Below are 20,951 nucleotides of genomic sequence, written 5' to 3'. Positions count from 1 at the left end.
AGATGCTGGGTGGGGTCCATATGCTCCCAGGTCCTAATGATGGTCCCTAGGGATAAGTAAATGAACCCTAACACAGAATCCAAGCTTGGGAACACTGCCCAGTGATCCCCATTGGTAGGAACAAAGAGAGAGATGATGTTTTTGTCAGCCCTCTGGAGACTTGTAGGCCCTACAAAGGAGAGGTCTCCTGGATGGTAGCCTGAAATTTAGTACATGAGCTTAATTCCCATATATGCCACAACACACTGTCAATACATTGGCATGATATTAGAAGAGAGCAGGTTTTTAATGTTACTTTGGAGGCCTAAAGATGCAAAATTCCTCTTTGTGTGTGGGAATCTGAAATGTTCTGGGGTGCTTAAATTATTAAAATCTGGAGATGGGCATGTGGAGAAGACTGGGACAGATGTCATGTCACTCTCAGTGTGCAGTGCCCAAGGCTGTGGTGCCTGAAGGGAAGGGAAGGAGTCCTTCAGGAAAGCCATACTGCTGTTCCAGAAACAGCAGCTGCTCCAAACTCCAGTGAGAAGGGGTTACAGAAACCCAGCAGCTCAAAATAGACTGTTGCAGACATTGGGGAATACAGAGGAACTTTCTTCACACTGTGAATGTTCTTCAAAATCACATAAATTGTTTCTTAATGTGGAAATGATTTTGCTGCTACTGCTTTGCTCAAGGATTTACTTTAGTCCCTGCTTGAATTGCTTTGGGGCAGGCAGGAGGTACTTTCCATGTCTTTCAATTTCTTCAAGGGCCATCAATGCTTTTCCTTGAAGCCTTACTTGCAATGTTTCTCAGTTATCAAATAAAATGCTCTCCTAGATTCCAAGTTAAGATAAGAAATACTTAAATTGGAATGCTTAAAGCAAAAGATAATTTCAAAAGGATCCCAAGAGTTTTCAGGCTCGTGATGTTTCTGAGCATTTGTCATCCTCTTCAGTTATTTTTGACGGGACTAGTGATGTGCCAACAAATTCTGCCTGTCCACAGATCTGACATCAGGGTTGCTGCCTCTGAGCAGATTACTTGAGAGCTAATACCTCCTAACTTGTGCCTTGTGAATGATGCATGTATCTTCTATCCCCTTTGACCCCCACATCATCTATGATCTAATTCAGAGTAAACTTAAGTGAGAAAAGGAAAGAAAGTTTTGAAACATGGTCACTTCTTGTAATTTTGCCTACTGACTTTTCCTCTTGGGAACTGGTTTTGTTCTTGTATTTGGCGTGCTGCTGGTCCAAATGCCTCTATAAACCCATTTACTGTCTCACTCCTTGCTGTTTGATTCTGTTCATCATTATTATCCACCCTTGTCAGCAATTTTAATCACAGTGATGAAACCAGATTAGAACTATTTAAATATGCTAATATGGTGACAGGCAATTGAAGGGCTTCTTTTAAATGACTGAAAATCAAGCATAACTTCCTGTGCTTTGCTGCACCTTATTAGCTGTGATGTTTCTGCTTGTCAGAGAAGTTATACTGCCACTTTCTTTGTGGTCTGACTTACCCTTTTTATTACTCTGTTTTTTTCAAATCCTTCCCAAACTGTGTTTGTGCATTTCTCTCCTCACCACAGTGGGTTTGTAAAACTGCACCACAAATTGCACCCAATTGCAATGGACCATAACCTACCAGAAAAGCAGGTGATCAGGCAGAACAGTTAAACAATCACTAGAGAAATTCAGAGACTGAATCAGGAATTCTTGTCACCTGTTTTGCAGCTAGGAAGGCAGGAGATGTAAGCTTTAGAAACCACTGACCAGCACAACATAGGAATATAAAGGTATCACAGAGTTGTCAAATCTCCTGACAAGGGGCTTTTCAAGACACTTTAGGCATGTCAGATAGTGATAGGACAAGGGGGAATAGTTTTAAACTGAAAAGAAAAGGTTTAGATTAGATGTTAGGAAGAAGTTCTTTATTCAGAGGGTGATGAGACACGGGTACAGGTTGCCCAGAGAAGCTGTGGACACCCCTTACATGGAAAAGCTCAAGGCTAGGTTGGATGGGGTTTTGAGCTACCTGCTCCAGTGAAAGGTGTTCCTGCCCATGGCAGGGGAGTTGGAATTATATGATCTTTTGGGTGCCTTCCAACTCATACCCTTCTATGATTCTATGATTGTTACAGGCCTGAATTTATTGCCAAGCTTAATTTGGTCAGCTAGAAGTCTAACTTCATTTTGTGCTTCTGACTAATCTAATTATGGTAGCAAAACATTGAGATTAGCAGTCTCCAGTGTAACTCTAAATGAAAAAGACAGCCCAGATCCCAGTAGAGATCCTGGCCTGTGTTATTCTGGCAGAGTGGGTGGCAGTGGGAATAGAAAAGCAGTGTGTCTGTTTTGTGGTTGCAACAGAAGTGCTTGTCCTACACAGACTTACATGGGAGATAAAGACTTTGCTGGAGGATGAGGTCTCTAGACAGCTTTCCTCAGGAACATGTGGGTTTTTGACATGTTTACAAATGATGTAAAGAAACTGTTTGCAAAATTGTAGCAGAAGAATTGATTATATTTGCTTTTATTTTGGGTGGGATGAGGGTGTGTCTAGGTTGCAATGTTCAATAAAAATTAATTTGTGGCAGACATTAGCATTTCAGAAAAAATAATCTAAAGAAAATTTAATTTTATGCATTGTCTTTTTCTGAGATCTTCATGACCTTTGGTGTACTATGCTGTTGTACAGTCTGGGCTGGGAGATGTAAGCACAGGTGATTATTTGGGAGAGACTGAAGGTCCATGTACATTGTAGCCAGCAGTGGTGAGATCTCAGCTGAGTGCTACAGACACATATTACTGATGCATTTAAAGCAAATCCTGAGCAGTTGTAGAGACCCTGAAAAATGAACTCTAGAAGGAGAGGACTAGAAAGTGTAACCTAAATCTTCAATTTACTAAAAATAGAGAATATGAATTTTTCAGTGCCCTAGGAGTTGGACAAGAAATAGTGAGCTTAACCCTTGGAAAGGGAGGTTCAGGTTAGAATGACATTGAAGTTAGGAAAAGTCTTTTTGGAGGATCTGTGGAGCTGTATGGGAGATGTGTAATTTTCACCACTGGAGGTCTTTCGGAAGCACTCAGCTCAGCATTGCTTGGGATGATTAAGGCATGGCAAATCCTCAGCTGGCACACAGCTTAGAGATCTGATGGTGTCCCTTTCTATTTACTGCATCAAAAGGAATAATAAGGAAGTACAAACTCACAAAATGTCATGATAATTTATAATTTCAAATAAAATAATAAAAAAAATAGACTATCTAAAAGGCTAGAAACTCTCCTACCAAATGAATTCTCAGTTCTAGACTCTGGATAAATGAACGTTGGATGTATCCCAAGATAAATTTGGAAAGTGCTAGAGAGATTAAATCACATACATGTCATTCTTTTCAAAGCAGGATGTCATTTGTATGTTTTACATCAAAACAAATACTATAAAACTGCAGTGCTTTGCAGAGCCTGTCTTCACTCAGACAAAGAAGTCTCTTACTGTCATGTATTCCCAAGTAAACTCCTTGAGAGTGAGATGGGAGAGAGTGAGTGACCTTCAGCTGAAGAACGAGGTCACATGTTGAGGATACCTTGGGATGCCTTGTCTTGTTACATCACCATTGCAGGCAATGAAGAAAGCTTTTCAAGAGGTAACAAAAATCCAGCGCTTACAGGGATTTACAGTCTAACACGATAAATCACCTTTGCTACCCAGGCATGAGAATAGACTTGATGCTATTTCTACTACTCATAAAATCAGAAGCTTGCTTTATGCAGGAGCAGACATTAAAACTGGGCTAATAATTCTGCCCTGCTATGCATAAATATAGCAAAAATATCTATATGTCCAAGAGCGCAAGATTTGCCTCTGAGTCTAAAAAGCTAATGGAACTAAATCAGTGTGTATAAAACCAGGAGAGAAATGTAATTAATGCCTCTCAGTGCACTCTTCTCCAAATAAGAATCCCCTGGCAAAAACTACACCTGCGAGCAACTGGGTAATGTAAAGTGTCACTTACAGCAGTCACTAATGGAGCTCTCAGTATGTAAAGTGATGAGCTCCCAGCCACAGGGTTTATTGAAGATGTTAAATAGTTCAGAGCACATAAATACAAGCTGAGCTGAACTCTCAGCTCAGCTTTGCCGAGAGATCTGCAAAGCAAGACTGGAATGGGGTACAGCAGAAAGCTGCTGCCCTGGATCCTCTCCCCCTCCCCAGGCAGGACAAGGATCTTCTTTAGAGTCTGCTTTCTAGTGGTTGCCTATAATCTGTGATTGAAAGGGTCAGATCTGAAGTTAATTATGTGTTTTTGATTGCTGAAATGTAGTTTCTCCTTTGTTGAATTATTGTTGTCATGCTGAGTTAGGGCAGCCAGAAGTTTATTTCTTTTTGTCACATAGATTTATTCTGCAGTATTCTGTACTTGGAGCAGGGGGGAAGAGATATTTCAAAATCTTTCAGAAATCTTAATGTAAATGGACTTGAAAAACATCATGCCTTTTATCATCATTTTACTGAACTCCCCTGAAATTATCAACTTCAGCTTTGAATTTTTCGACTTCATTTTCACCTATCAATGTTCCAACGTGTAGCCTGAATAAAACAAACTAGTGATACTATTTTTTTCTTTATTTTGTTCTTCTCATTTGGTGTGTCCCAAAAATTTATTGCCAGGGCCCAGCTAGGAAATGTGGCCATTGATTTATATTCAGTTCCCTGAAAGATAAAAGGTGGTTGTGTTCTTAGAAGATCTGCTTCCCTGAAGTTTGGTTTCATATGTTGGAGGAAGCTCTTACATCTCTATGAATGAATAGCACTAGCCTCAAACAGAGTCTTCAGGATCTTAGTAAAAGTAAATAATAATTAAAAAATGCTAAGAATAACATAATTACAGAGCTGTTAGTCAGCATCCACAATCAAGTACTTTCCCTGACATCATTAACAGTGTACAGCTAATCCTTTGGAAGAGTTTTACTTAATACAATTTTCCAGTTTCACTTCTGTTTATCTGTTTTTATGATAATGAATGCTTAGTCCACCATTCATCACTGGTCTTACTATGATCCATTCTTGAACATTTAAATCTGATTATACCAGTGACGTATCTTAAGGAATTAGCAGTGCAAAGTGTGAGCAGCAGGACATTATCTGGCTTTTTATTTTTGTGTAGGTAGCATTTTTCAGGTGGTGTTTCTAAATTTTTGTAACAAAAATAAATGAAATGGCTGCAAAAGGGGAATGTAGGAGAAGAGAGGATTAGGCTTAAGGTTGAAATGGGTTAATAACAGCGAGGAAGTGTAGTTTTGTGAGAGCTTATCAGCATCACTCTCTCCATGGATGTAAGAAGAAGCCTGGATACTGCAACAATTCAGTTGTGGATGGCTCCCCAGTGCTCTGGTGATTCATTTTTGCTGGTTCTGTATAAAACCACAGAATTCAGAGAAATTTAAAAAAAGAAGATAAGAGTAATGCTGTCAAAAGCGATAACCAACAGAAGAGACCAGACCTGATTTTGATGCTACACCAACAATCCAAAGCCAATGTCTTGTTGATTTTCTAGGAGAGTAAGACCTGAAGATTGGTGGTTGTTGGCCAAGGTAGTGATGGGTATTTGCAGGCACCTTATACGGGGGAGGAGAGGTTTCTGCTGCCACAGCTTATTCCCCTTAAACAGCACAGCAGTGGTGTCACATGTGCAACACAACCACACTGCAGTTTTTGTCAGCACAGCTGACAAATCACAGCTTATGTGGCTGCTGGGTGAAACAAGAATTGTAGCAACAGCTGGTGACAAAGGTCTCTGCTCCAGGCCCCATCCCACAAAAAGCCCTCCTGCTTTAGCAATCCTGGCAAGACAAGAAACACAGACCTTTGCCTACACCACTTTTGTTACTCTTAAAAATGTTTAGGTAATTACAGAGTTATTTCATGATAAAGTTGCTCCATTAAGCTGTGCTGGGAACTAGTTTGCAAAGTTCCTTTGGACATAGTTGGGTCAGTTCCCACCAGAAGTTTTTAAACCTTGCCTAAACCTTTGCTGTTCGTTCTTGATAGTGATATACTATTGAGGTGGCAAGAAGTGGAGGTTTATGAGAACAGTATTGCACAATACAAGAACAACACAGGTTATCTATTACCCTGATAGTACTAACAAGGTGAGAATAACTACTTGTACATGGAAATCAAAATAATGGCCATTTCCCTGTAAAGCATTGTAGTTTCCTGCTGCACAACCCAGTTCAAACGCTGCAGGCCTTAAGGAGAAATCTGGATGGGTGCAAGTTGTGTGGAGTACAGGAGCATGAGAGATATAGTAGGGAAAGAGATCACCTTGTAGGCAGATTTATGTAGGACATTTAAAGAAAAAGGTGGAAGGTCTGGACTTGATCTATTAGAGAAGAATAGCTGGATTCTACTCTTGGGAAAACCGTAGGAGAGGAGATTTACAGACCTCTCTGGGCAATGTTCAAGACCGTAGCTTGTTGTATGTCACTCAACCAGCCCTGTTTCCCTGCCCATTCTATACTGAAATGTGGCCCTGCTGAGAAGGTAATGGAGAGTGGCCAGAGAGGCTGCAGAGAAGGTGGAGGGCAGCCTGGGTAAGGCTGATGTGAGTGTGGGTAATGAAAGAGGCAGTAAGAGAGGTGCTGAGATCTTGAGCCAGCTAATCAACACCTTTTTGTAAAGCTAGAAACTCTTAAAAAACAGTCTTCATTTTATAGGCAAAAGGAAAGAATCCTGCAAACTGCTTAATCTTTCCAAAAGAAGACTAAGAGGCTCATACAAAGGCAGAATTATGTCCCAGCTCTTCTGCCACGAGCCATTGAACTTCTAGTGAAATATGAAGGTGCCATTTTTGGCCAGATTGGATTAGTAAAACAACCACATCTATTAGCAAAACTTAAGGCACTGTGAGATATAATTATCCTATGGAAAAAAATGTGTTGCAATATAAAAGGTAGGTTAATTTGGCATTCTTGAGATGTAAAGTCATTGAAACTGCTTTTGTTAGAACAGCACAGGGGAGGGAGCTTATGAATAGGAATAAAAATGCTTTTGTGCTTATATTAACTGTGAAGTGACAGGTATCATACAGAACAGTTTTTCCTTCCTCTCCTTCCTTTTCTTTTTCTTCTTTTTTTTCCATCTTTCTGAGTGAGCTTCTTCCTTCATTGTGATGTTGAGATAAATAGAATGGAAAATAAATGTCGGTGAATGGACAACTTGTATTCCAGCTCTGTCTGTTTTAATTTTACAGTGACCATATACCCACCTGGGGCAGAGGACACAGATACCTCAACTCAAATTTTCAGAGTAATTTGGTTAAAATTGAAAAAAAGTTTTTTTCAAAATAACATGATTACAAACTCATATTTTTACATAAACAGGCATAAAAGCATTTTCATCCATACATTAGAGATGGGTATGCAGCTCTGACTGAATTTACCTCAGCAGGTGGCTTGCTGGGGTAGGGCAGGAAGAGCTGCCTTGAGCAGGTGGAGAGGCTGGGTCTGCCTGGAGAGCTCCATGGGGAGCCCCAGTAACAGCATCCCATGTCAACACATCACAACGGATCCTCAGATCAATACTCCTTTGGTTTGCATACTTGTAAGGCTGAATGAATAATTGAGCAAACAATTGTAACAGAATGACAATTCCCTACTGGAGATTGTTAGAGGAGCAGCATGATTCCCTTTCCAATAAATCTGGAGGTTTGTGTGTGTTGTTACATCTCATTTTCAGAGACTGCTGCTTAGGTCTCTGCTTGATCAGCTGAAGAGTTGATGGGAGAGGGACTCCTGGTGCTCACACGTGAGGGATTGTGTGACCTCTCAAGTCTTGTATTTCCACTGGATAAGAAAATGGGATAGGGTTATCATCTCAGCGCTCTGCCTGCTGAACTCTTCTCTGCATGGTCAGAAAATGGCTTTGCTTAGAAATTCCTATGCCATATTCATGCTTTGGGTTGATTTTCTTTTTCCACACAGCTTTCAGCACATTAGCCATTGTTCAGCTGTCCCTTGAGATGGAGAGTCCAGAATTTTGAGTATTTTGTACTCCCCATTCTAAATGTGCTCCATATTTATAGTTGAAATTCACAGAATCATAGAACATTTTGGGTTGGAAGGGACTTTTAAAGCTCATTTAATCCAACCTCCCTGCAATGAGCAGAGTTGCCTTCAAATCGATGGGGAGCCCCATCCAACCTGACCTTGAATGTTTCCAGGGATGGGGCATCCAGCACCTCTCTGGGCAACCTGTGCCAGTGTTTCACCACCCTCACTGTAAAATATCTCTTCCTTATTTGTAGCCTGAATAGATCCTCTTTTAATTTAAAACCATTACTCCTTGTCCTATCACAACAGGCCCTGCTAAAAAGTTTGTCTCTGTTTTTCATGTAGCCCCTTTAGGTACTGGAAGGTGATCTAAGGTCTCCCCAGAACCTTTTCTTCCCCAGGCTGATCAAGCCCAGCTCTCTGAGCTTTTCCTCACAGCAGAGGTGCTCCATTCCTCTGATCATCTTTATGGCTTCCTCTGGACTCACTCCAACATGTCCATGTCCTGCTTCCTTCTGCCTTAAACATCTCATTCTGCTCTCAGAAATCCCTTTTCTCTGTGGGACACAAGGCTGACACAGCCACTCTCTATGAACCAAACTAAACCCACACAGGATCCCTGAACTAAGTAATTTCAGCTATGCCCACTGAACTCCTCACAAGTGGTCTTGAGCCTTGAGGTTGACCTTGTGAACCTTGGTTCTCAGAGTTGGCAGCTTTGACTTTCTGTAGCTTTCAGCTGGTGACAAGGTTGAGCCTTCCCCCAGAAACCAATTTAGAGCCATTTCCCCTTTCCAGTCTTTTCCATGGGGCACTGTCTCCCATAACATTCTCTTCCTGTAGTCACCATCTGTCAGAAGCTGCTATCACTCCTTCCCACCACACCTTCCCCTGGGCTGCTCCTCAGCCCCTCTGCTGTCAAACCCAGCTGCCCTCAACCCTGCTGTGGACCTGGAAGTACAGACTGAATAATGCCACACAAGGGCTGTCTGACAATGGGGTGCATAATGAAGTGATGACGGGATTTGCGTTTGTAGTTGGTTTCATCCTCTGTTCAGGGTGACTGCAGCCCTTAGGAAATGTAATTCTTGGTGTAGAAATTGTAAATACTTCAGCAGGCATTCAGTTTTCAAAAGGAGAAAGGAAAATTGTGATATTTGAGGCGCCTGTTATGGCGAGTTCTGCACTCTGCAGAGAAATGAGGACACAGCAATGTGCATGTGTGTTTATTACCTCTGGAGGCTTGGTGGAGCTTTTCACCTTGTACTTTGGCAGAAGCAGGTTCAAATTCCAGCTTTGCCTAGCTGATAACAGTGCTTCCCTGTCCTTGTCATCCTGGATCTGGTAGAATGAGAGCTGAATTTATCTCTTCAGGCATCCAACTCTACTAACATCTGTGTTTTCCACTCCCAGCCTCTGGTGTGAGTTGCAGGAAATGGCAGAACCAGTGGCAAAGTTTCCTTCTGATCAGTTCTGTACAGAAGAAATATTACAGAGTTAATTTCCAAGGCATGTGGAGAAGTGGAAATAGTACTTTCTAATTAAAGATTAAATTGCCACTTTGGTAGTCAGACAGGCGTTAAGCCACCTTCTGAGCTCAAGGAAGTGGCTCCCTGTCAGAAAGAAGGCATATATCACCTGAGAATATGAACTTGAAGTGACTTGGTGGATTGATATTTACAGAGCAGCTCTTCTAGCTGTATTTAGGTAAAAAACCAACATGAATTACTGAAGGGATATGCTTAAGACAAACACTATTCAGCTTGATGCAGGAGTATCTTCATAAAGGCAAGAAAATCTGTGTGCAGGTGACACAGGAGGTAAGAGCTGATGTTATAACTGGTCTCAGGGGCTGTCACTGCCAGGAAGTGGGAGAAGAATCTGACATAAAATTTGTTTTGGGAGACACCAACCTGTTAATGTCAAAACTTAAGGTAAACAATCAAGAGTTAAATTCAAAACAGGAAAAACATTTGCATTTGAAATATTGTTCCTATCAATACTTCTCCAGTTAAGTGCCATAACTTTATTGAAAGATTCAGAAATACTTACCACGGGTCACATCTCTCTCACTTTGCTAATAAAAAAACTATTTATTCCAGAAATGCTACTATCATGAGTCACTGTCCCAGTGATCTGCTCTGTGGATAAGTCCCAGAGAAATCACAATATACCAGTGGAGGAAAGTAGGAACAGAAATGTCAATAAAATTGGTCTCAAATATCTGAGGATTGAAGTAGGCTTCTAATCAGAGGGATGATATCACTCATGACCTTACCTCCCTCACCTAATCCTTGGTGGGTAGTGCCTCCTGTATGTGTCTTCCCAATAAAACCAAAGGTGGTTTGTTTTCTCCTTGTGTCTATAGGACAATGGCATCTGAGGGTTAAAACAGCTCCTGGGCTCTCCCATGGTCAGGCTGAGACAGCAACAGCCTGTCTGCATTTATTTTCATGCTCAGCAGTAGAAAATACCTTCTTGCAAGTTGTCCAAAGCCATTAACATTTCAGCTTTATTAGTGCTTCCTTCATGCATGTAATCACAGCCATTGCCATTGCTCCTCTTAGACTTGGTGAGGGGAAGTAACTATCAAAGGGAGAAAGGAGACCTCAAGGTCAGGATTATACCTGAATGCTTTGTATTTCAGACACCAGCAGTGTCACAAGCCCTGACAGCCTCCCCCACCGAAAAATAAAGGTGTTGGTGGAGCATGACTACACGTGTCCTCCGTATAAGTAGAGGAAGTTTTAACATCTTCCTTTTCTTGTGACTTCCAGAGAGTTTCTTTGGGGTGAAATGAACCCTTCCTTCAATGAGTAAAAGGAATTTTCTCTGCTCTTCAAACAAATGTGTCTTTCAAGGAATTGGTGGGTTTTCTGCCAGTAGGGTTTCACTATGCCCAATACAGGCCAGCCAGACTAAAACTTGCAATTTTATATGTATTTCTGTAATTTAAAAGAAATTATGTATTTTATTGTATTTGTATTTTAATTTAAAAGAAATTATTAAAGTAAAATGTGACATTTGTCTTTATTTTCCTGTTTGGGGCTTTGCCTGGGTTTTTGAATTCTGGAAAGTGAAAACAAACTTCGTTATTCTAAGAAGCACTTGACTTTCACTTGTCAACTGTAGAAAAATGATGTAAAGAGGAGGAGAAAATTTATACCCTTAATGTATTGTCATGAAATAGTCTCACTGCCTTATATGCCTGCTGCACAAAAGGGTGTGACAGACTGTTTTTCTGTTCCCATTAAAACCTCCTCCTTTTTCTATAGTGCTTCAAGATAGACCTTCCCTGGGTGGTTGGCTGTCAATTGTTTGTGCCCATTGCCTTTTAGTATATGTTTTTCTCTTTATATGTCAGTCAGAGGGGTGGGAATTTTCAGAAGCAGCAAATGCTGGAGGAGTTTTTGGTAACTTTTTGTGGACTTTTCCAAGCCAAACTATTTCTTCTTTCCCTACATCTGAGAATCAGTGAAGGTTGTCTTGAAGATGTGTTGTTGTTTATGGTAACCCTGTGGAATAGCAAGGCTTGAAACTTCACTGATTTTGCTATCACTGTGCTCCAGGAGATGTGCTGTGAGGATAGGGAGTTGACATAACATTTCTTCTCCTGTCATCTCTGATGATGCAGATGCACAAATGAGGTTCTAGTTGTTTACTTGCATGTTAATTTTAAGCTTAATTAGTAACACAAGGGGTGTAGGGAATTAGTGTTTGACAAATAGAAGAAGACACATTTGGACGGAGAATGAAGCAATGTTTGTTTTTAAGCTCCTAAGAGGCTGTTGTGAACTATGAAGAGGAAAGGAAAATAAAGTTGAACTATAGGAAAAGTGCTTAAGAGTGTGTCCTTTCAAGTACTCCTTCTACTAATTTAAAAGGGCAATGACTGAAAATATAAAGAGCAGAGCAAAATTTGTCCTGTACTTAATTTTTTAGAGGAATAACAGCCAGTAAGAGCATGGCTGTTCATTCCCTAGGGAAGACATGGGATTAAGTTACAAAGGAAACATATAGTTTTATCCACTGGCCCCTCTGTGATTCTTGCAGTCCTTTAATAGCTTCATTCCAGCCTTATGTTGGTTAAGCAATCAACAGAAGAGATTGTTTCATCATCACTGTGTAGCCATTGCTGAGGCACAGGGTGAATGGCTTTAAGGACCCCTGCCATTTACCCCTAATATTTCCCCTTCCCAGGTGAAAAGCAGCCTTTGTGGAGGATCTCACCTTCTGATATTTCTGAACCCTTTCTTAGACTGCAAAATGGCACCAAGGGTCACATAAAAACTGATGGAGAGTCAAGACCAGGTCTGAGGGGTGCGACCTGTGTTGCAAGCAGCAGCACCAATTGTTCAGGAGGTAAGATTTACCTCTGGCTCACATTGTACTGCTGTTCCCGGTGTGTTTAGAGGCCGTATCTCCTCCTTTCCTGCTGTGCAAGCCATCACTCACCTGGAAACACAGAGCAGCAAGATCAAAGCACATGAAGCAGCTACATTGCACTTGCAAGGTGCTTTAAAGTCTTGTGCCTCTGTTCTTGGTGTCAGCTGAACAACCTCAGCAGAACAGGGCGGCCTGGCTCCACAGCTTTTGATTCTGAGAGTCCCTGGAGGGCAACACTCTATTTAGAATTGGAGGAAAATCAGTAAGAGCAGGTGGAGGGTGGGAATTACTGTGCAGCTCCTGCAGGAAAGGTAAGGGCTCGCAGTTCCTGTAGCATATCAGCTTTGAATGATTATCTCTCCAGAACACTGCTTTGCACAAGAAGCTTATCTCAGGTCCTCTTAGCAGCTGGAGACCCTTCTGGTTTTGTTTAGTTTAAAATGTCATTTCAGCAGTGCTGATGAGCAAGGGCATATGGGGGGGCACAGCGCTCTCACCCATGCTGCAGGTCATGAGCAGATCAGCACTTCTCATCCCCAGGAAGGCTCCATCCAGCCCTGTCCTCTGAGGTGTTCTCTCAGTCCATCTGTGCTGTGGTGGGGGCACCCCACAGAGCTGCTCTGTTTTACCTTTTTGCTCTTTTTCCTGGACTATACTTGGTTTTTCCCTGTAACTGTGCCCACTGTGCAGGGAGAGGGAAGTACAGCACCTCCTGGTTTTGATGGTCCCATGGAGAGTTCTTGTAGAGACATTGGGTGCTGCTTCCATTTCCCACATTTCAGCTCTGTCACTGGAATTGCAGTGGCTGTTTATTGCCAACATTGGCTAAAAACTTTGGAGCTTGGCATGTTCCTGCTTGCATGTAGGAAGAGTTGGACAGTAAAGTGTGAGTCTCTGACAGGTATGTTTGGGTCTTATAATTTTTTTTTGTTGGTTTTGTTTTGTTTAATTTAGTTTAGTTTTGTTTTTTTTCCCCTAGAAAATGACAGCTCTGGCATTGGGCTCTCTTCTCTTCCCCGCTAAACTGGTGGGCATTTAGTAGAAATTTCAGTGTGACTGGTAGTAAAGTGAATTTACTCTGGGGTTTCTGAGCAGAGCAGCTGGCCCTGCGTAGATCTATCTGCAGTGCCCTGCATGAGCTGGTCTATACTTATATATATAATATATAATATATAATATATAATATATAATATATAATATATAATATATAATATACAATACACAATATATAAAGTATAATATATAATATATAATATATAATATATAATATATAATATACAATATACAATATATAATATATAATATACATTATACATTATATATATATAGTATATAGTATGTATAAATATAATATATGAAACATAAAAAATATATAATATATTATATATATGATATATATATAATATACTTTCATAATATACATATATATAAATATATACTATATTTAAATAGTGCTTTTTTACACCTCCCCTGAGAAACCATTTGCTTTTCCTTGAAATAATGAGTGCAGTTGAAATTGGATTGGTTCCCAAATGCCACAAATTTTTTTCGTGGTTTTGAGAGGGACTTCCAAAATAATTGACTAAACTACAAGTAGAATTAAATACATATTATACACTTACAAGCCGTCTACCTTTAATATTTACACTATGTCACCTATCTTTATTTATTATTTTTTTAAAAGAAACAAAAAATCTATTACAGCATTTCTCAGAGTTTTTCATTGTTAGTGTATTCTGTAGTTATTTATGGATAAATGTAGTATATGGCAGATGTAGGCAAATTGCAAATTTCAACAGTTCTGTGCTCAGTTGCTTAAAAGGAAAATGCCTGTTTCACATTTTTAATTTTACCAGCTTTGATAATGTAAAAGGCATAGAGAGACTTCTCCCTTCTTCAGACCGAGTTGAAGCCCAATATTTTCTGTCTTCCACCAGGGACTAAGTGAATGATGCTCAGAGCTTCCTCAGCAAGGTTTCCTGAAATCACAGGAGAAGCACTCCTTGTCAGGAATTCAATTCAAGGCATCAGCAAAAACCCTGGTTCTTAAATCAGCACACAGTAATACTTTCCTTTTTGTAAAAAGTCAGCTTTCTCTAGATCAAAGAGGGATTTTTCTAGAACTAAGAAGCATGTAAGGATACATGTTCTGGTTAAATTCTCTATGCAAAGATTATCTGAAGTTTTTCCAAAATATTTCTGGACTACTGTTGCAATATTTTTATTCAGTCTTTTATTTTTCCTTTTCTTAGCATTATCAATCGACTTGGTTTCTTCAACAAAATGTTGAGATGAAAATTATAAATGTATTTTCTTCTTCTGCAAAAAAGAAAAAAAAAAAGGTGGAGTTTTATGTTTAGTTAATTGATTATTTTAAAAAAAAGTATCAGGATAAAACTTCTATTTTGCTGGCAAAGTTTGGGTCACACTCATTTTTTGAGGCCAAAGCTATCATAACTGGGCTGAACCTGACGACTTTTTGGCACTCTTCTGCAGCTGAGTAATAATTCCATTGAGGTTCATGTAATAATTCAATTCCGCTTCACCTGCCTTTGCCAGTCACTCATGCTCAAATAAATCTTATTAATAGGACATAATGCTCCAGACCTGTGCTGACTTTGATCCTGTTCTTTAAGGAAAACTCCTGCCCCTCTCCCTGTGATACCAGTTTCCTGTTCTTTGTGCTGCTACAAATAATATACTTCATACTTTTAAGTTCAATCTTTTTACTGCACTTTGTTTATGCGTTGTTTTTGTAAAATTGTTCTGCCCACATGATTGAAATTATTCTTACAAAGTTTCTCTGCTCAAGCCTCCTTGCATTTTTATCAGTTTGTATTGCTCCCCTCAAAGAGACTCTTGTCTTCAATTTCCACAACAATTTTCCCATGCACTTAAATTTTTCTCCTAGAAATCCTCTTTTGGCCTATCTGTTACAATTTTGTTTTGTTTAATCCATTTTAATTTGGAGAATGAAAAAACATTTAACTTGACCCAGGAAAAGAACAACGTTTTTGAAATCCAGAGGACATTTCTGTTGAGTTGTTACCACTATTATGGATGTCCTAGTACCTGGGTACTTATTTAGGGACTATGTTACATCCCCATGTTTTAGAAAATATGTGGAAACAACTGTTAATTCCCTCACTGGTGAATGCAATGCTATATTCAATTTTCAGCATCTTTTAAAGTTATTTATGGAACGGGATTTCTACCTACTTTTACAAAAGCAAATGTGATATTTTCTTCTTTCTTTAACAGACTGCTTTGCTTCTTGATGGAAACCTAGCTGTCTGCACTACTTCATGCAGGAATTGTTTCCTTTCTCAGTTCTTATTTTAAGGGAGATTTGCTGGTTCTGTTGTCTAACCCACTAGTTCAGGTGCCTCTTGTTAGGCTGGTTTGCTGCATTCCTGTCTCCATATGTGATGTTATAGCAGTGCTTATCAGGATGAGAGATGAAAATCCTGGCCCTGTGGCATTTAATAAAAAACAGTAATACGTAGAAGGGAGGATGAATGAACTAAATTTGATTAAATAAATAACTTCTAAAATAGTGATGTTTCCTTGTCTGTATTCTGTATGATATTCCCCTAACAGAGAAGACATTGCCCTCCTGTATTTCCCTTTTCTCCCCTGATATCCCTCCTTTTCCTCTTCCCCCTGAGGTGTTGTGTGTTTTTCCTGTGTGGCTCCACACAGGAGCAGTGGGTGATTGAGACCACACCTGAGAGTTTTGCCTTGCAGAAGGCTGTGGGTGGGCTGAGTTTCTCTGACTCTCTGGAGAGGCTGTGTGTGTGTGAGAAAGGGCTGGCACTGGGGTGGGATAGCAGAGCCTTCCCTGGGGTGAGGTCTTTTGGGAGGGAATGACCAAAAGAGAGCAGAGTCATGGAGTGGAATTTTAACTCCCTCAGGATGGAAGAAAGTACCACGAGTTTGATGTTAACAGTCCATAGAACACAGAACAGGCTGCTCTTTCTGTTTACCCCTGCCCTGAGCCACTACAACACACTCACCACTTCTAGACCTATACATTTTATCCTGCTTCATGCCTTCCCTGGGGCAAAGTTAACTTGCACTCACTTTTGCTTTCCTGCACTGCTGCTTTTCCTGATCATGGAGGAGCTGTGGTACTTTTCCAGTGTCTGTTTTTTGGCTGTGTTGAGAAGACCTAAACAGCACCAGGTCTTCCTAAATCTTCTGCTGTCACAGGCAGTGCTCCAGAGGCAGACATAAATCAGGCCCTGATGACTTTTCTTCTCTGTTGTAATACACCTAGCTCCATTAACTTTTGAACATGAGGCCCCATCTTTCAGAAACCATCACTGCCTTGACGTGTTCAGGGCCAGAAGTGAAGAGCCTGGTGCTGAGGAAGGAGGGGAGCCACATCCCACTCAACCTTCACACTCTGTTTTCTTCCCTGAAAACTCTTGTGTTTACTGATGTTTCTCATGAGCACAGGGCAGCTCCAAACAGGGAGCTCAGCATGAGCTGCAGGAGAAGCAATTTCAAACAAGAGATGATTTGGAGCAATCAGCAGCAGCCCTAACATACAACTCATGGAGTCAGTGTTCCCTTCCCATGCCATTAGCATCAAGGGCAGCCATCACATGGAGAGAGACACAATGTCACTTTGCTTTCCAGTCTCCCTCTGTGGATGAGGGCTCTTTCCTGCTTCTCCCCATTTCATAGCCATGACCAGTCCCAAAAATGCTGGGAAAGGAATGTAGACCTCCTGGTTCAAAAGTTACTACTGAAAAGGCTGCTGCTGAAAGGACTGTTGTCCTTTGCGTGTCTTTCTCCAAACACTGGATTTGATTTCTAGGAAATACTGACTAAGGAGACATTAAATAATGAAAAACACCTAAGTGTCTTGCATTGTAGCACTAAAAAGAAATGCATTAGCTCAGTAGTTCTTTCCCTTGCTGTCCCACCTCTGTTATCTGAGGATGTTGCTGTAAGGCAGTTCAGAGGCTGACACACACTTTGCAAGTATAGATTGTCTTTCCTGGCAGTGCTGCAGTAAAATGTGTTTTTGGGAGGAATCTCTTGGTTTCCCCTGTGATCTCTCATTTTAATCTTCCCACTCTTCAGCTCTTGTTAGCAATACCTCTGAGCTTTGGGGAGGACTGACTGGCCACCAGAGTCACCCGCTCAAATAATCTAAAGTCTTTAGACAGATATCAGAATTCATATTGTGATTCCAATATAAAAGCTGTTTGCATTTCTGTGCTTTCTCTCAATATTCTTTTGGTATTAGGACACAAATAAATGTTTTTAATCCATCTGAGGACTTTCAACTACCATTTGCTGATGAGCACATCTATGAATGATAGCAGTAGGGCACTTGTATCTGTGCCTTCTTCACTGTATTTCTGTGCTTGAGCTGCAGCAGCTGACATGAATAGTGACATAGCATTGATGGAGCAATGTGATCAGGGCACACTAATTTGGAAGCACAGCTGTCCCATGGGGCTGATGTGATGTTGTGCAAGGACAAGAATCTGTCAGATAAACCCCCAAATGCCTCTTGTGTAAAATGCCTCTAGTTTTTCAGCCCTGGAAGAAGCATCTCCAAGTCTCTCCAGACTCTCTGATGACTGAATCATCTCATTATAGGAGACTACCACAAGCATATCTCCAGCACTACTCTCAGCACTTATGTCAGCAAAAGAACAGCAGTTTCACAGTCTGAACAATTTGCTAACTCAAAAAAATTTACTACTAAAATGAGTGCTTAAAAATGACAGCTTAAAAAGGGGAATCTCATAAAAATAAATTGAGTTTAGACAAATGAAATAGGATGGTCTTTTAGTTTTTGGCTTCCCCAAATCCTGTTAATTTTGGGTCCTGGTCACTTAAGTGTTTTACTTAATGAGATCACTAAAAAGAATGAGGTACATATTGCTGATGTAAAGGAAATTCCAGCAGCGATTGTATAGAAACTGATAAGGATTTGCTGCTGGGGTAGTTCTTGGAAATAGGAGTTGAAAAGCTAATAATTATTGTAGAAATCTTATTGACTTTAGTTCGTGGTTACATAAAACTGTCCTGATCTTTTAAAGGCAAACCTTTTTCCTCAGAAATAAGGCAGTATTTTCCCAACAAGGATATTGTTTGGTATTTGTGATACCATCCATCTAAGAAAAAACACATTTCCTTCATAGAAGAAGGAATGTAACAGGCTTCCTCTGTACATATGGAGCTATAATTTGGATAATTATACATATAATATATATAATTTGGAGTGTTGTCTCCATGAGAGAGTTCTTCTGCTGCCCCTCTGCTCTTGGCTGCTACCAGCTGCTGATCTTGGTGTGACCCAGAGAATTCTCAGCACTCAGAGCTGGACAAAGGGTTTTCAGTCCTGCAGTTTGCTGCACAACAACTATTTTCTTGTGCTGTCAGCTTTCACACAGACTTGTAACTTCTTGCTGGTTTGAAAGCTGGAATGCTTGATACTTTAAGAGGCTTAGGTTCACCTTGTAGCAGATAATTGAGTCTCAGTGTCACTGAACTCCAGATTCTTAGAATGATTCAGTTTGATTCAGTGTTCTTCCATGCATTCAATACTACATGCTTTTGTTTCTTTCACTTTTCCCCTAAAAGCTTGCGCATCTTCAGAAACAAACTCCAGGTAAAATGCTACAGCTGGAGTGGCAAAATGTTCCATTCAGTGTGGGTGTTAAAAAGGTATGGCAAGCAATTTCACTAGCACTAATAAGGGTAATTGGAATTGTTTGGCTTAGAAGAAGCATGATGGGTTTAAAAACCTAAAAGTTAAAGAATTCTGTGAATAGAGAGATCATCCTCAACAGGGAATTATTTCATTTATTATAAAGATATAAACTCCTATTCTGGACAATAAGTGCTGAGAACAGCAGGGTTAGGAATTTTATGGCTTTTAGAATAACCGACCCAATAATTTGAGTTATAGAAGTGGCTGGACTTTTTGAATCCTAGTCTTCAGAAAAGCTTAGGGCAAATCTTTAGAACAATTTCTGTTAAGTGTCCAGTTACACTGAGCTCATGCTTAAAAGAAAAAGAGGAGCATAAACTGAAATCCTAATTTCAGTAATAATAATGCTGTTATTTGCTTAAGTGGGAGAAATTGCTTCTGAGACTTGTCTTGGGAGAAGGGTGATGAAGGGTTTACAGTTACTCTAAAAAGGGATTTCTTTTGTAAAATTAATACAAGCTGTCAAAAACATCTTCCTAAAAACAGGGAAATGGCTGCTGGAAACTGGTCTAAATGTCCATAACTGTGGCATAAAATATTACTCTGTTTATCTGAAAAGGCAAGAGAAGAATAGCAGAAATAACTCTATTGAGAGCACTCTAAGTCCTGGTAAATGTGAGATAATGAGGCTTAAGATTCTTCCACTGAGATTAAAATAAATTGTATTACACTGTCATTGCTGAGGGCAGCAGTGCCTATGTGTGGTTATCAAGGCTCAGTTAGCCCATGGTAGCTGTCTCTTGATCACCTGAATGTACAGGTTGAAAGAAGAAGAAGAAAAAAAACCTAACAAAACAAACAAAAGAACCCCAAACAAGCCATGTCTGAATACTCCATAAAGCACCAGAGGTAGTGAGACTGGGATTTTACTTTACCATTATCTGGGAGATCAAAGCTGCTGGCTGTTTAGTTTTGTCTTCCCCTCTCCTAGCATGGCAAGCAGCCCATTTACCCCATAGGTACCTAACAGGTGATTGAAAGCTTTTTATTCTCTTTCTGACTACATCAGCTAGTCTAATAAAAAAAAAGGCATCTTTCCCCATATTTCTTTGGATCCTTAAAAACCTACAGCATTACCACCACCATATCCTTAACACATTCAAAATGGGGGGAAAACAGATGAGAAATGGGGTGTTAACCCTGTACCATTCCTGCCAGTCAGTTAGAGCAGTTATCTAATGATACTGTATTTTAGTGTTAGGAGTATTCAGGTTTAATTGGGTAAAGTATTGCCTTTTTTGATATCACTTCCTTTGCTCTGCTCTGATCCACAGAAGTCTGAAGCTGACTTTATCAAGCCCCAGCTGCTCAGAATTTTCTGCAGTTCAGGTAGGAGACACTCATGTCTGTAAATATTGACATTCTCCTTCAAACCCTGCTGTGGCTGACATATGCTGTTCTCTGTCCCCTCTTTAAAGCCCAATTAATAATACTGAGGAGTTCAATGTGATCCTGACTCCTGCTGTATTACTGAGCCAGTGGCTTCTTTTCTAATATTGAGCCAGTTAACCTCTGATCTATTAACATTAAACTATAAAATTCAATAAGTAGGGGCTGGGCTTTAAATAATTGAGAACAGGCTACAGGGTAATTAGATATTATGAACTGGGGTTGAAGAAGATCTAATAATCTGAGGAGAGATGCAAATCCATAGTGGAAAGTTCTCTGGAGGGTTGCTCCCTTTTCATTTAGGGGCTGGTAGGAAGGCTGGGCAATACATATGCCTGCAAACTAGTCTGTCAATACTGAGTGGGCTCAGGAAGAAAATAAGTATAATG

Source organism: Pseudopodoces humilis, chromosome 1 (assembly GCF_049639895.1).
Source record: "Pseudopodoces humilis isolate 2021_Gansu_Grassland_sample_001 chromosome 1, ASM4963989v1, whole genome shotgun sequence".
NCBI classification, from domain to species: Eukaryota; Metazoa; Chordata; class Aves; order Passeriformes; family Paridae; genus Pseudopodoces; species Pseudopodoces humilis.
The sequence above is the reverse complement of the archived record's forward strand: the minus strand, read 5'-3'. Positions refer to the sequence as shown.